Source organism: Hyposmocoma kahamanoa, unplaced genomic scaffold (assembly GCF_003589595.1).
Source record: "Hyposmocoma kahamanoa isolate Upper Pololo Valley unplaced genomic scaffold, ASM358959v1 79, whole genome shotgun sequence".
NCBI classification, from domain to species: Eukaryota; Metazoa; Arthropoda; class Insecta; order Lepidoptera; family Cosmopterigidae; genus Hyposmocoma; species Hyposmocoma kahamanoa.
In genome coordinates, this window is record NW_020653993.1 from 6208230 (window position 1) to 6220666 (window position 12437).

The window sequence follows — 12437 nt, forward strand, 5'->3', positions numbered from 1 at the left end:
CGCTAGATTGGTTTACTTCAGCTACTTTCACAGTCTAATGACATACGTTTAGCTCAGGTAGTCTCGATCTCTGATGTTTCAAATAAAAAAAAAAATATTGTAAATGTTATTTACAAAGAGCAACCCCTAGAGTTTCTTGCTCATTCTTCTCAGGGGAATCTGCCTTACGAATGAGCGGTAGAGTTTAACTATTGTGACGATTTCAAGTGTAATAATGCTTACCTATGAAATAAAGATTATTTTGAATTTTGAATTTGAATTTTGAGTGATTATATTCTTAAAAATTATATCAAATGTTGTTATACCAAGTGAAAATAGATTATTTGTTGTTATATCTTCCATTACACACCCGTGTACAAGGCTTTAGGTTGTATTTTATCCCAACTTAATCACTGGACCAACGAGACCGTTAATCTTCATGTTTGGCGAACCTAAATCTCCAATAGTCGAACATTGGTCATTCCAATTAGGAGGATTTGTCTTAATCAAGAAGATATATAATATACCACTCTGGTGCCCGCGACTTCGTCTAGCATAAGCAATAAGTAGCAGTAGAGCTCCTTGTGAAAAAGTTTATCTAGGGAAGTACTGCCTCCTTACCTGTTTCTGGCACCAAACGGTAACGTAAGCATAACTGTTACTGATAACGAGTTCTTAGGTTTTCGCGATTGTTACACATAGGAAATGAAACTATTTTTCCGGATTTAAATCGCGTATATTTGTTTTTTCAAACAAAGCGACGTTTCGGGCTCTATACAGGTCCCATGGTCAAGGTTGACTGAGGTGGTACAGTCTTCAACCAGTTATGTCTAATATTAATGCAAACCACCCTATTTTTTCACTATAGTTACAATAGTTATTAATTAAATACCTTTTTTTTAATTTTACAAAGAAAACATTCCAATTTACGCTACATTAAGTTTTACAAATTATTTTATTGAATGAATTTTTATTAAGTTTAATTTATTATTAATTATTAATAGAAATTAGAATAAACTAAAACATATTAATTAGTCCTGCAGTCTTATGTCTGTTTGGGATTTTTCATTAGAGGAAATACTGGATCCCAAACTGGTGGTACGGAGAAACCTGTTGAAATTAGGAAGTTTTTTTAATTTCAATGGCCTCTCGCAGCATCCTGGGTAGGTAACGGACTTCTTTTGCAAGGACCTGGGGTTTGTCAAACTTCATTGAATGTGTAGGTTTATCCGAGCACGTTTATGCGAGCATGTCATGGGCCTGTAAAGGGCCCGAAACGTCGGTTTGTTTGAAAAAACAAACATACGCGATTTAAATCCGGAAAAATAGTTTCGTTTCCCATGTTACTGATAAACTAAAGCCTTAAGATTATTACGGGTTGTTCATTGAGTATTTGTTGAGAAAAAATTGTAATAACATAGTAATTATTTATAAGTTTTAACTATTATTTTATTATAATATAATTTATTAAAGATATCTATATTATGTGTTACATATTTATATTATTAATTGGACATATTCATATTATTTGACTGTCTCTGACCACTCTGGGCTGACTCGTAGAGGTGGCGTAGCGAGTTCCCACTACGTAACTTGTTGCTACGCGCCCTTGTTTGCTACTCTGAATTTCAAATCGAATACACATGGATACACATGTATGTATGTTCTGTTATTTAAGGGTATCTTTGTTAGAAACTAGTACGGAAATATTACGTATACTAAGAAAAATTTAAAACTAATTAAATTAGTTGTAAAATAGCGTGATTCGTGCTTTCGCGAATATTCGTTAAATTTTTGTTTTGCATTATTTTGTTGTATTCTTTAGCTATATAGATGATTTGATGGTTTTCATCACCATCCAAATTTTAATATTGATATCGAAGTAGGACATAGCAGTAGAGCTCCTTGTAAAAGAGTTTACAGACCTATTTACAGGTCGTAACACATGAAAGAAGTTCTTTATTTCATTTTCATTTTAGTTTTGAGGTTCTTTAAATTATTTTGGAAACTATTACATACTTATTTTAGTAAATGCTAATATATTTTTATACAATATCTATTATTATTATTAATAATATTATTATTATTACTAGGAGCCTGCTTTGTCACACTGCTGAGCAAAGATTTCGATTGATCCCAGTTTTGGGCAACATCTGGGCAGTGCTTTGAAAAGGATCGGAGAACATATCCCGCCATTACTATCATGTAAAATGAAAATACTGCTTGTCCCAATACAGTGTTTCTTAATATCATTTCAAGAATCTTTCAGCAGTTATCAAGGTAAAATAAATTTGTTCTTTTTTTCAATAAATATAGTTTATTTTGCAAAGTACAATTATAACATCTAAATGTATTTTTTTAATATGTAATGTACAAATTAAGTGAAAATGTAGTCGAACGGTTACCATGCTATATATGATATGAGATCCCGGGTTCGATTCTAGGGCCGGGAGAAATATTTGTATGGCTTACATTTATTTCTCTCGTGAGTTTGGGTGTAATTTGTGGTCGTCTATGTGAGTATGTCCATGGCACCCGCAGTACATGGTCTTTCTAGGGACTATGAGTGTAAAAAAAGTAAATAACAATAATAATAATAATAATAACAAACCTTTTTTGTAGTTTGTTTTTCATAAAATGCTTTTTGATATTACAGAGTATTGGTTTTGACACGGTATTGTCGTGTGATTTATCGCTTTCGATTTATGGACGTGTGTACCCATATCCGGGCTAAGAGTGTCCGAACCCCTAATCAGTTCAACGTTAAATTGCCGAATTCGGCGATGTCATGCTTATCTCTGACATGTTGGCTCACCGACAAATTGATGAGATTTTCGTGTGACAAACTTCAGCAGGATTGTTGAAAATAGTTTAGTTTACATTTGTAGTGGAAGAACGGCAGCTATAATATTTGTTTGGTCTGTAGTAGCTTCTCTACTGAGAGGTCGATGACCCTGTATAGTAAATACAATCAAAAATTTTATTTTACTAATAAATACAATTGCACATTTTATTTTACTAATAAATACAATTAATGATTTTATTTTACTTATAGAAACAATGATGATGATCGTATTCTGGGTTGTTACCCATTTGTACATCCCACTGCTGGATTCGGGTCTCCTCTCCGGCGAGGGTTGTACCGGGTTCGATGCGCTAGTTTTATTTACCCTATGAGGGTAGAAAAGTAAACCAAGAAATCCGAAAAATTGAATTAATAATAATAAAGAGTCCTTAGGTTTTCGCGAATGTTACACATAGTCACCCATAGGGTCCCATGGTCACGGTTGGCCGTGACTAATTCTGCTTTTTGTGGCTACGCAAAAATTCACATTGATGGAGGTACGAGATTTACGAATTTACCCGACGTAATTTAAGTTTCTTATCAAGGTATAAACACTACACGATAACCACTATATGTCTGTCTTGAATACTGTCAAGTGCCGCTCCTCATTCGTCCCGAAACCAATAGGCGTGAAATTACTCTGAATTATCGGGAGAAGAAGGCAAGCCTAGTGGTAAGCGATACACTTAGCCCTAAGGCTGATGACACACAGCGCTGTAACAACAGGGGCGCCTTGTTGAAGTCGCCTTGCATTTCGATACCTCCAATAAACTCTACGCCAACTTTATTTTTTGGTCACGTTCTGTATTTTATTTGTAATATGTCTGTATTATTATTTTTGTAAACGGCCATATTTATTTATTAACATTATACTCCCTGAATTTTGTGAAAAAAAAACAAAAAATAATTCTTAATCCGAAAAAAACAAATATATAATAAAATAAATATTTTTTTGAAAATTAAGAAAAAACAAAAACAAAATAAAACCAGAACAGGGGCCTTACCATGAACTCTTATTACGATTCACTTTAGGACCTAAAATGATCGTTGTGAGACAGCGCTACATGAAGTGTATATCACCATCCCGTTTGCTACATATACTGAACTGTAATAAGAGTTCATGGTAAGGCCCCAGATCCAAAAATTAAGGTGGCGTAGTGTTCATTGGAGGTATCGATTTATATACACACTTTCATACACGTACGCGGCGTATATTTGTAAGAATTGTGGTAATTGTGCCACAATATAGGATTTGTGCTTATATAGGATTTTAGTTGATCACGCTGCACGGACTGCAGTCGCGCGGGTGATGCTTCGGTATTGACGCTGCAACTCCTGCGATGCCGCCATGGCGCCATGTGTATTTCAACCTAACAGTTACAATGCCACTTGGAGCCTTAATGACGAAGGTCTGAGATGCACTATTACTGCGTAAAGTTAACAAGTCCCATGTGTCTGAAATAGGTAAGGCAGTACTTTCCTGGATGAACACTTTCCCAAGGAGCTCTACCGCTACTAGTGCATAGAATGTGTCACGTACTGTACATGTGACATACACATCAAAAAAAGTTTGCGATCAATAGCATAAGCTCCTATAATTCTTTAAATTTAACTTTATCAAGAAAAAATCTATGTTGTATGCTTTCTTTAAATAGGAATACCCTGTTTGAAATTAAAATATAAAACTATTTTTTATTATTTATTTTAAAAAATTGAGCCATTAATCATAATGTAATAGTGATAGAAATTTCATAGAAAGAAAAAGACTGTTTAATTAAACTTAAACAACAATTTATTATTAAAAGGTGTGAATTCAATATAAAATAACTCCTCCCCTGGCTCGAATACATGCGAAGATCCTCCTGGGCATGCTGAGGATCAAGTTATCCAGCATTTCCTGGGGTAACCTATCCCATTCTTCAATAGCGGCTTCCCTGAGCTCTGGAACTGTCTGGGGACGTGGCTCACGGTTCCATACTGCTCGTTTAAGAGCATCCCACGCGTGCTCTATTGATTTAAGTCGGGCGAGCCGGCAGGCCAGTCTAATCGTGTGATATCGTATTCTTGAAGAGCAGCATTGACTCGTTGAGCTCGATGTGCGGGCGCATTATCATCGACCAGTACAAATTGGTGCCCATGGTTTACTCGGAATGGTCTGGCGATATCATCAATAGCAACTGCTTTGTACATGTCTGCTGTCATGAAGCCCCGATACGGGATCAAAGGCGTTCTAGCTCCAATCATAATGCCACCCCAAAAGGACACCGATTTTCCGCCTTGCTGAACTGTTCCAGTGGCAGTTCTTTGTCTTTCACGGTCGCCTGGTCTTCTCCAGACACGGACACGTCGGTTATCTGGATGAGTGCTGATTCGGGGTTCGTCAACGAAGAGACAGTTTTGCCAAATGTTTTCGTCCTCACCTTCTTCATTTTGCCGAAGTCTAGCCCACTGCAATCTTCGTTGTTGACGTTGCCGGGAATTGAGCGGAGCTCGCCAAGACCTCCGTGCTCATAATCCAGCCTGGTGCAAGCAATTGCGAACGGTCTGCGTGCTAACTTCAAGCCCAGAGGCGGCCCTGACTTCTGCTTTTATTTTAGTGGCGTTGATTGTTGGATCACGGGCTGCCAGCAATCTAATATAGCGCTTTTGGGCAGCTGTCAAAACAGTTGGGCGACCGCTGCGGGGTCGGTCAGCTAAATTCCCCATTCCGTGATACATCTGCAACGTAGCCACGACACAGGATTGGGATATAGCAAGTCTGCGTGCTATTTCTCTCGTGGTGTATCCTTCTTCCCTCAAAGTTACTATTCTAGCTCGTAAAACCTCTGATAATCCTCTTGGCATTTTTTCAACCACAACTTTCCGCGAAAAATATCTTGAATCGCTTATAATTTACTAAATCAGATTTCTGAATGAGCGTAAGCTAGGACTGAAAGCCTTTTTATATGAAAAAACAATTGAACGGGGTCATTGTTTTATGTTCTAATTTATTTTTAAATAGAGAATCTAAAAAGAAGAAAAAATCATAATTTAATCTACAGTAACAAAAAAGATTTCAGTTTTTCGAAGTGATCGCAAACTTTTTTTGATGTGTGTATTGTATACGTTAGTAGTCCTAATATATATAGTTGCCGCCACTTACTTGCTAAACCGCGCAAGCATTGAGTGGTCAATATACGAGTAGTTAGTAGCAGTAGAGCTCCTTGTAAGAGAGTTCATCCAGGAAAGTACTGCCTTACCTATTTCTGCCGCCAAGCAGTAAATAATGTGAGCATTACTGTTTTCTGGTTTTGAAGGGTAAGGGTGCTGGTGAAATTACAGGCACATGGGAAATGTCAGGTTATGTCTCAGGGTAACTGGCACAGTGGCAGAGCCCCTGCGGCTTAAAGCTGTGAGTGGCACTGCAACTGTTATGAACAGGCGTGTCGCTTACCACCAGGCACACGACTTGTTCACCCCGACACTTGGTATTATAAAAAAAATCATTTAACTATAGGTACGCTGTTGAATACGAAATAGGTTATGTATACAATTGTGAAATATCGTAAAACTAGAATACCTCTGAAACTAAGACTTTACAAAATAGTACTTACTAGTATTTTTATATATTCATTGAAATGGAGGACTTGCTAAATATAGGAGGTGCGCTTCACCCCCTTAATCCTTTGTACATGCATACACACGAACACGCATACACACGCTCGCGTGCGCGCGCACACACTCACAAACACACACACACACACACGCACGCACGCACACATACACGCGCGCTACCACACACACGCTCGCACGCACGCACAAGCATGCACGCAAGCTCACACACATTCACTCATCCTGTGTAAAGGTAACCAATTTGTATTGAATTAATAATGTAATATAATCATAAAATTTTCCAAAAATGTTTTTTTCCAAAAAAAGAAATTCTCTTGGTTTGGCGTTATTCTTGTAACAGTAACAATGTTTTTATCGATTACCTGCGAGACAGGCTTTTCCTAGTGCAGGAATCGTAGGAAATTCTCTGTATGCGATATACGCTACAATTGAGTTGTTTTACCTGGTTCTTTCTCGTAATTTGCACCTGCACAATTTCATATGTAAATAAAATCTTTTGTATTTTTTTTGTGTATATTTAGCTGGACTAATACTATCGTATATACTGTGTGATATAAAGGTACAAGATTTCGTTAACTAGGCCCCAATAAAAGCCGGGCAAGATTAAAAAATCTGGAGGTCACATTGATGTTATCGACAACAATCTTTGTGGAGCTCGTACCAGTCTCCTCAATTAGTCGTCTTCTCATTATTCGTTATACTTTTTATGTACTTTCACATATATTTTTGAAATTCATTTTCTGTGTTGTGTGAAAGTTTCAACGTTTATTGTCCAAATTACATATTACATATTAGATGCCTATTCCTTACTCCCCTGTCGCTTTTAGTTTTACTAAACCAAGGTACGTACCCTTGGGTAATTATATTATTTTTGTTACATTGTTACTACGTCCCTTTATCCAGTTGCGCAGGTAGAGATAATGGATTTCCACTAAAACTAATCTTTAGAGCTATTAAAATGCGAGTTGTCACAGCATACGAACAACAAATTGCAATAAAATTCTACGACCCACAGTCAAAATAAAATTATTGTGCTACCACACACTGTCTGCCTCGGTACCACTGTACTTTCGTAAAAACATACTATCTTCGACTCGGCACATTCGGCACACTCGGCGCATAAAAAGAGACGAATATTTTTTTTTTAATTACAAAAGTTGACATGAAATAGTGCGCCCGGAGACGTAATGCCACTTTACCTGCGGTAGAAATACCGCCAAGCAGTAATGTGAGCATTCGGCTTTGAAGGGTAATGGTAAGACTACAGGCGCATGAAACTTGTCAACTTATGTCTCGGGTTGATGGGCTCAGTGGCAATGCCTCTTAGATCTTTGAAGGCTCTGAGGAGGAGTTATGGACAGGCATGTTGCATACCACCAGGTGCACGACTTGTTCGTCCCGTCACTTAATATTTAAAAAAAAAGATACAGCATAATAAGGGATTTTTATTTTACATTAAAAAAGTAGCCTTATTACACAGAGATTATGCTTTTGTAAGTACTAAAGTCTTCTCCGAAGCAACTTTTTTGTAAACTCTTTTCTAGACTTCTTGTAATGACACCTTGTGTAACTTCCCTTTTTCTGGTCTGTGTTATACTGTAGGAAATCGGTAGTTCCTTCTATTTTCAGAGGAAAGTCTATCTGAATACTTTGGATCATTTCTCCATAACAACCAATTAAGAACAATCTATTATTTGTTTATATGATATCTATCTATTTATCAGACTAAGGTTCCCGTACCAAGTTACACGAGTTTACATTAGAATTTGAAACTTTACAATTCATTCTAAATTCCTTAGTTTGTCTTTGAAAGAAAAGCAAAACTATTCGACAATCTATCGACTTGAAATCGATCAAAGAGTATCATGGTAGAAGGCTGTAGAGGGAGAATTCACGCGTTGGCGACGCTATGTCTGTCTGAGACGCAGAGTAGGCATGTTTTAGAGATTTCTGTACTTTATAAATGTATATAAAATTAATGAGTATTTTACATTTATATAAATAAAACTTCAGTACCATTTTTTGAAGCCCAAGTTTGGAGATATACGGATTTTACGGAATATGACGACTGGCGAAATACAGGTATTGCCGCCTCAGTATTGTCGTTCTTCTTCTTTTTAACATATTGATGGCATACACTTGCAACCCAGGACCATTGGATAAGTTTCGTGAAAGGATTTGTTCTTGCTGATTGTTGCGCCAGAAGACTTTGTGTTGCGCATTAAAGACTTTTTGTACATACGGTATATGTAAATTTGACGTAAAAGGCCTTAATTCATAATAACATAAGCCAAAAAGTAAATTTATAATTCGTTACCAGTTTCAAATACAAATTTAAAACTAACTATTGTTTAAATATCGACTCCGTATTAACAACACCATATCACCTGACGTATAACCTAACTCTTTCTCTTTTTGCATTTCAAACTGAACTAATCTTTGAACCACAATCAACTTTAATTTAAAATCACCTGTACAAAAAAGAGCAAAAAAATTACGATAATAAACAACCGTGCTACAAAAAATTCAATTAAATAAAATTTCCCTGAGATAAACAAGCCCCGTGGCTAAAATTCGAAACTCGAATCAATTACGATCAGTAAATCAATTATTCTGTGCGATTGGCTGCTCTGTACCCGCGGCGGTTGCTAGGCGACGGCCGTTCCCCTACGCGTCCAATTTTGAATTTTAAAATAAACCGTTGAAAATAATGTAACATTCTTTTTGTTTTTACATTGGAAATCATTAAGCAATGTAGTAAGATAGCAAGCGTAAGTTGGTCTGCCTCTAGGCCTTTTTTATATTATGCAGTATTATATGCAAAATTATATATTTTATAAAGACAAACGTAAAGTAACCTGCTTGTTGAAGGTACAAAAACATTTCACGAGCCACTTTTGGAAACCACCTAGGCCATTAGCCACCGTAGTGGCTAATGGAACTATTGTAAAAAGGTTTTACAATAGTTCCATGTACGTACTCAGTTCCATGTGGTACAATTGTAACCTTAATATGTCATAATTATTCCTAGTAGTTCCATGTAATTTTTTCCTCATCAGATGTTTAGAAGTTCATTAACCCCATTTCCAGGATGGACATATATTTTTAAAGTCTATAAACGAAGAACATGCGATAACAAAACACTGTTTCCACACATTATAAAAATATTATTGACTCCCGTGCAGAATATGAAACCTAGATAATTATTGTCCATGCTTTTAAAACTGAAAGGAAATATCATAATTTTTTTTTTAATGCAGTAATTAGGGCAGTTTTTAATAAATTATAACTTGGGATGTTTAGCGTAACTGTTCTAAAAAGAAACCGACACACATTTTTCCTGTTACTAGCTTAATTTGTAAATTTTGAATGTAAATATATTTTTCAATAATAATTCTCCTGCGTTTTGCATGGGGTTTCAAGTCATTTTACAACTGTACTACACGTACCGCGTAAAAAGAGAAATCTTCTAAAATAAAGGTAAACTGGAGAATCATTGGTGGTCTCATCTTAGAATTGCTGTTGATTTTGCTGTGCCAGACCTCCAACGAGTTGGTCGTTCTATGATGCTGTCCGACAGAACACCACGGCTTTATAAAGTTATCTTCCATCCAATTCATGTATATCATGAACTTTTCTACATTTTTATCAGCGAGTCCCATTTCTTCAGTTTCAGTTTTTATTTAATTAAAGCCTTCTTTCTCTCTTCCAGTAGCAAAGGTAACCGGTTAACCAGTGTTAACAATTTTTCGTAAATCATTATTTTTGAACAAATTACATTTTTTGGCCTCTATCCAAAAATTTTTTGAGAAATGGCAAAAACAACCATGATGTGCAGCTTTAACAATTTTTGTACATATGGAAGTAATGGCAATAAAGATAAAAACATTAAATTTATTCGCACTTGTTCCATGCATGGAACTTTTGGGTTACAATTATTGTTCCATGTGGAACTGATTACTTGGAACTACTAGGAATAAACCGAAAAAAGACCAAATACATCGAAACACATAATTGAATTATATTATTATATTTTAAAACCTTATCTCTGTATGATACGGAAAACTATGTACGGAAAAACAAATTCCAATATTGGTCAAATTGTATTGTGGTTTAGGCGGTTTCAAAATACATACTTCATTATTTTACTACTTAACAATTATGTATAGCTATAATTAAGTGAAATTACATTTAACACCTGGTTATTGTACAGAAAAATTATGCATTTTTGTAATTAGGACATTATCATTTAAATTTTAAAACTAAGCTAAATCCTGGCCTATAAAATATATGCATTATCAATCCAGGATTCAGCTAGTTATGGCGTTGTACACAGAATTATAATGAGTTTTAAAAAAAGAACGTCGCATTTTGGTTAATTATAATACCAAATGTACACAGACGCTCTACTGCCTCCTGATTGGTTAAAATACAAGCAATACTTGGCCAATCACGGACTCATCTATTCAGTCTCTTTGGTTTTTGTTTTGTAGCCTTTGTTGTTTTCTTTTGAGTTTGTTGTCATGCATTGTTAACAAAATATATACATTAAATATTGATTGTGTTATTATTTTTATTTACTCGTAGAAAAGAATTGTATGCAATCGTTGCATAAAATATCATTATCACATGAGTCATAAAAATAATACAAACTACAAGACACAAATTGCGTGTAAGTAAAATTTTATAACTTTACTAATTAAGCATATAAAACTTATCAACTAATTTCGTTTGTTCGTTGAAAAATTGTAATTTTGCAAAGATGGCCTTAATACACCAAGGATGCAAAAAGTGCAGAAGTGCCAATAGGTTAAGAAGGTAGGCGGTATTTCGTTTTTGACCGACTTAAAAAAAAGGAGGTTCTCAATTCAACTGCTTTTTTGTGTATTATTTTACAATACTCGGTGATTGGTGTCTGGTGGTAAGCGACACATCTATCCATAACAGTTGCAGTGTCATTCAGAGATTTAAGTTGACAAGTCCCATGTGTCGAGTTCTTAAGTTTTCGCGGTTGTTACACATAGAAAATGAAACTATTTTTCCGGATTTGACTGCCTTCGTGGCCTCATTTGTATGGCTTTCATTTATTTCTCTCGGGAGTTTGGGTGTAATTTGTGGTTGTCTATGTGTGTGTCCATGGCACCCGCGACACAAGGTTTCACTAGTGCGGGGCTGTGTTGAGTGTGTACGTTATTATTATTATTATTTAAATCTCGTATATTTGTTTTTTCAAACGAACTAAAAATGTTTGTTTGAAAAAACCAATATAATTTAAATCCACAAAAATAGTTTCATTTCCTAAGTCCCCTTACCCTTCTAAACCGGAACACACTAATGCTGACATTACTGCTTGACGGCAGAAATAGGTAACGTGGCAGTACTTCCCTGGACGAACTCTTTCACAAGGAGCTCTACTACTACTGTGTGGTACTCCGACATTTTTGAACTGATTTCGTGGCTTCTTTTTTGTTGGAAAGGTAGTACCCATTTTGTATACAAACCAACGAAACGAACCCAACGACATTTAGTAGATACCACCTAGATAGGGCTATGGTTTGTCAATTTCAAAGTGCATTATGAACATACGGAAACACACATGTGACGATGCGTGCACTTTTATCGTCATCCCACCTTTTTATCACCCTTTTACACTTAAGTAGTTCTAAAAGAGGACAATCTAGCACTGTTAAAATTAAATGGATCGAATTGTAGCTGTGTGGCCGAAATCAAAACTTCTACGGGAATTGTAAGATCCTTTTCAAAAATTTGTCCACTTCCTTAGGCAAGTACCTATTACTGGTTGAAAGACAAGTTTTCAAAGGAAGGCGGAATGTTCTCGCATGAAGACTTATTTTTATAAATAGCGCCTAAATTTTATAAGGAGCAGTTATTTGAACTGCCTACGTGGCCGAACGGTTACCATACCGGACTGCCACGCAGAGGTCCCAGAGAAATATTTGTATGGCCTACATTTATTTCTCCCGTAAGTTTGGGTGTAATT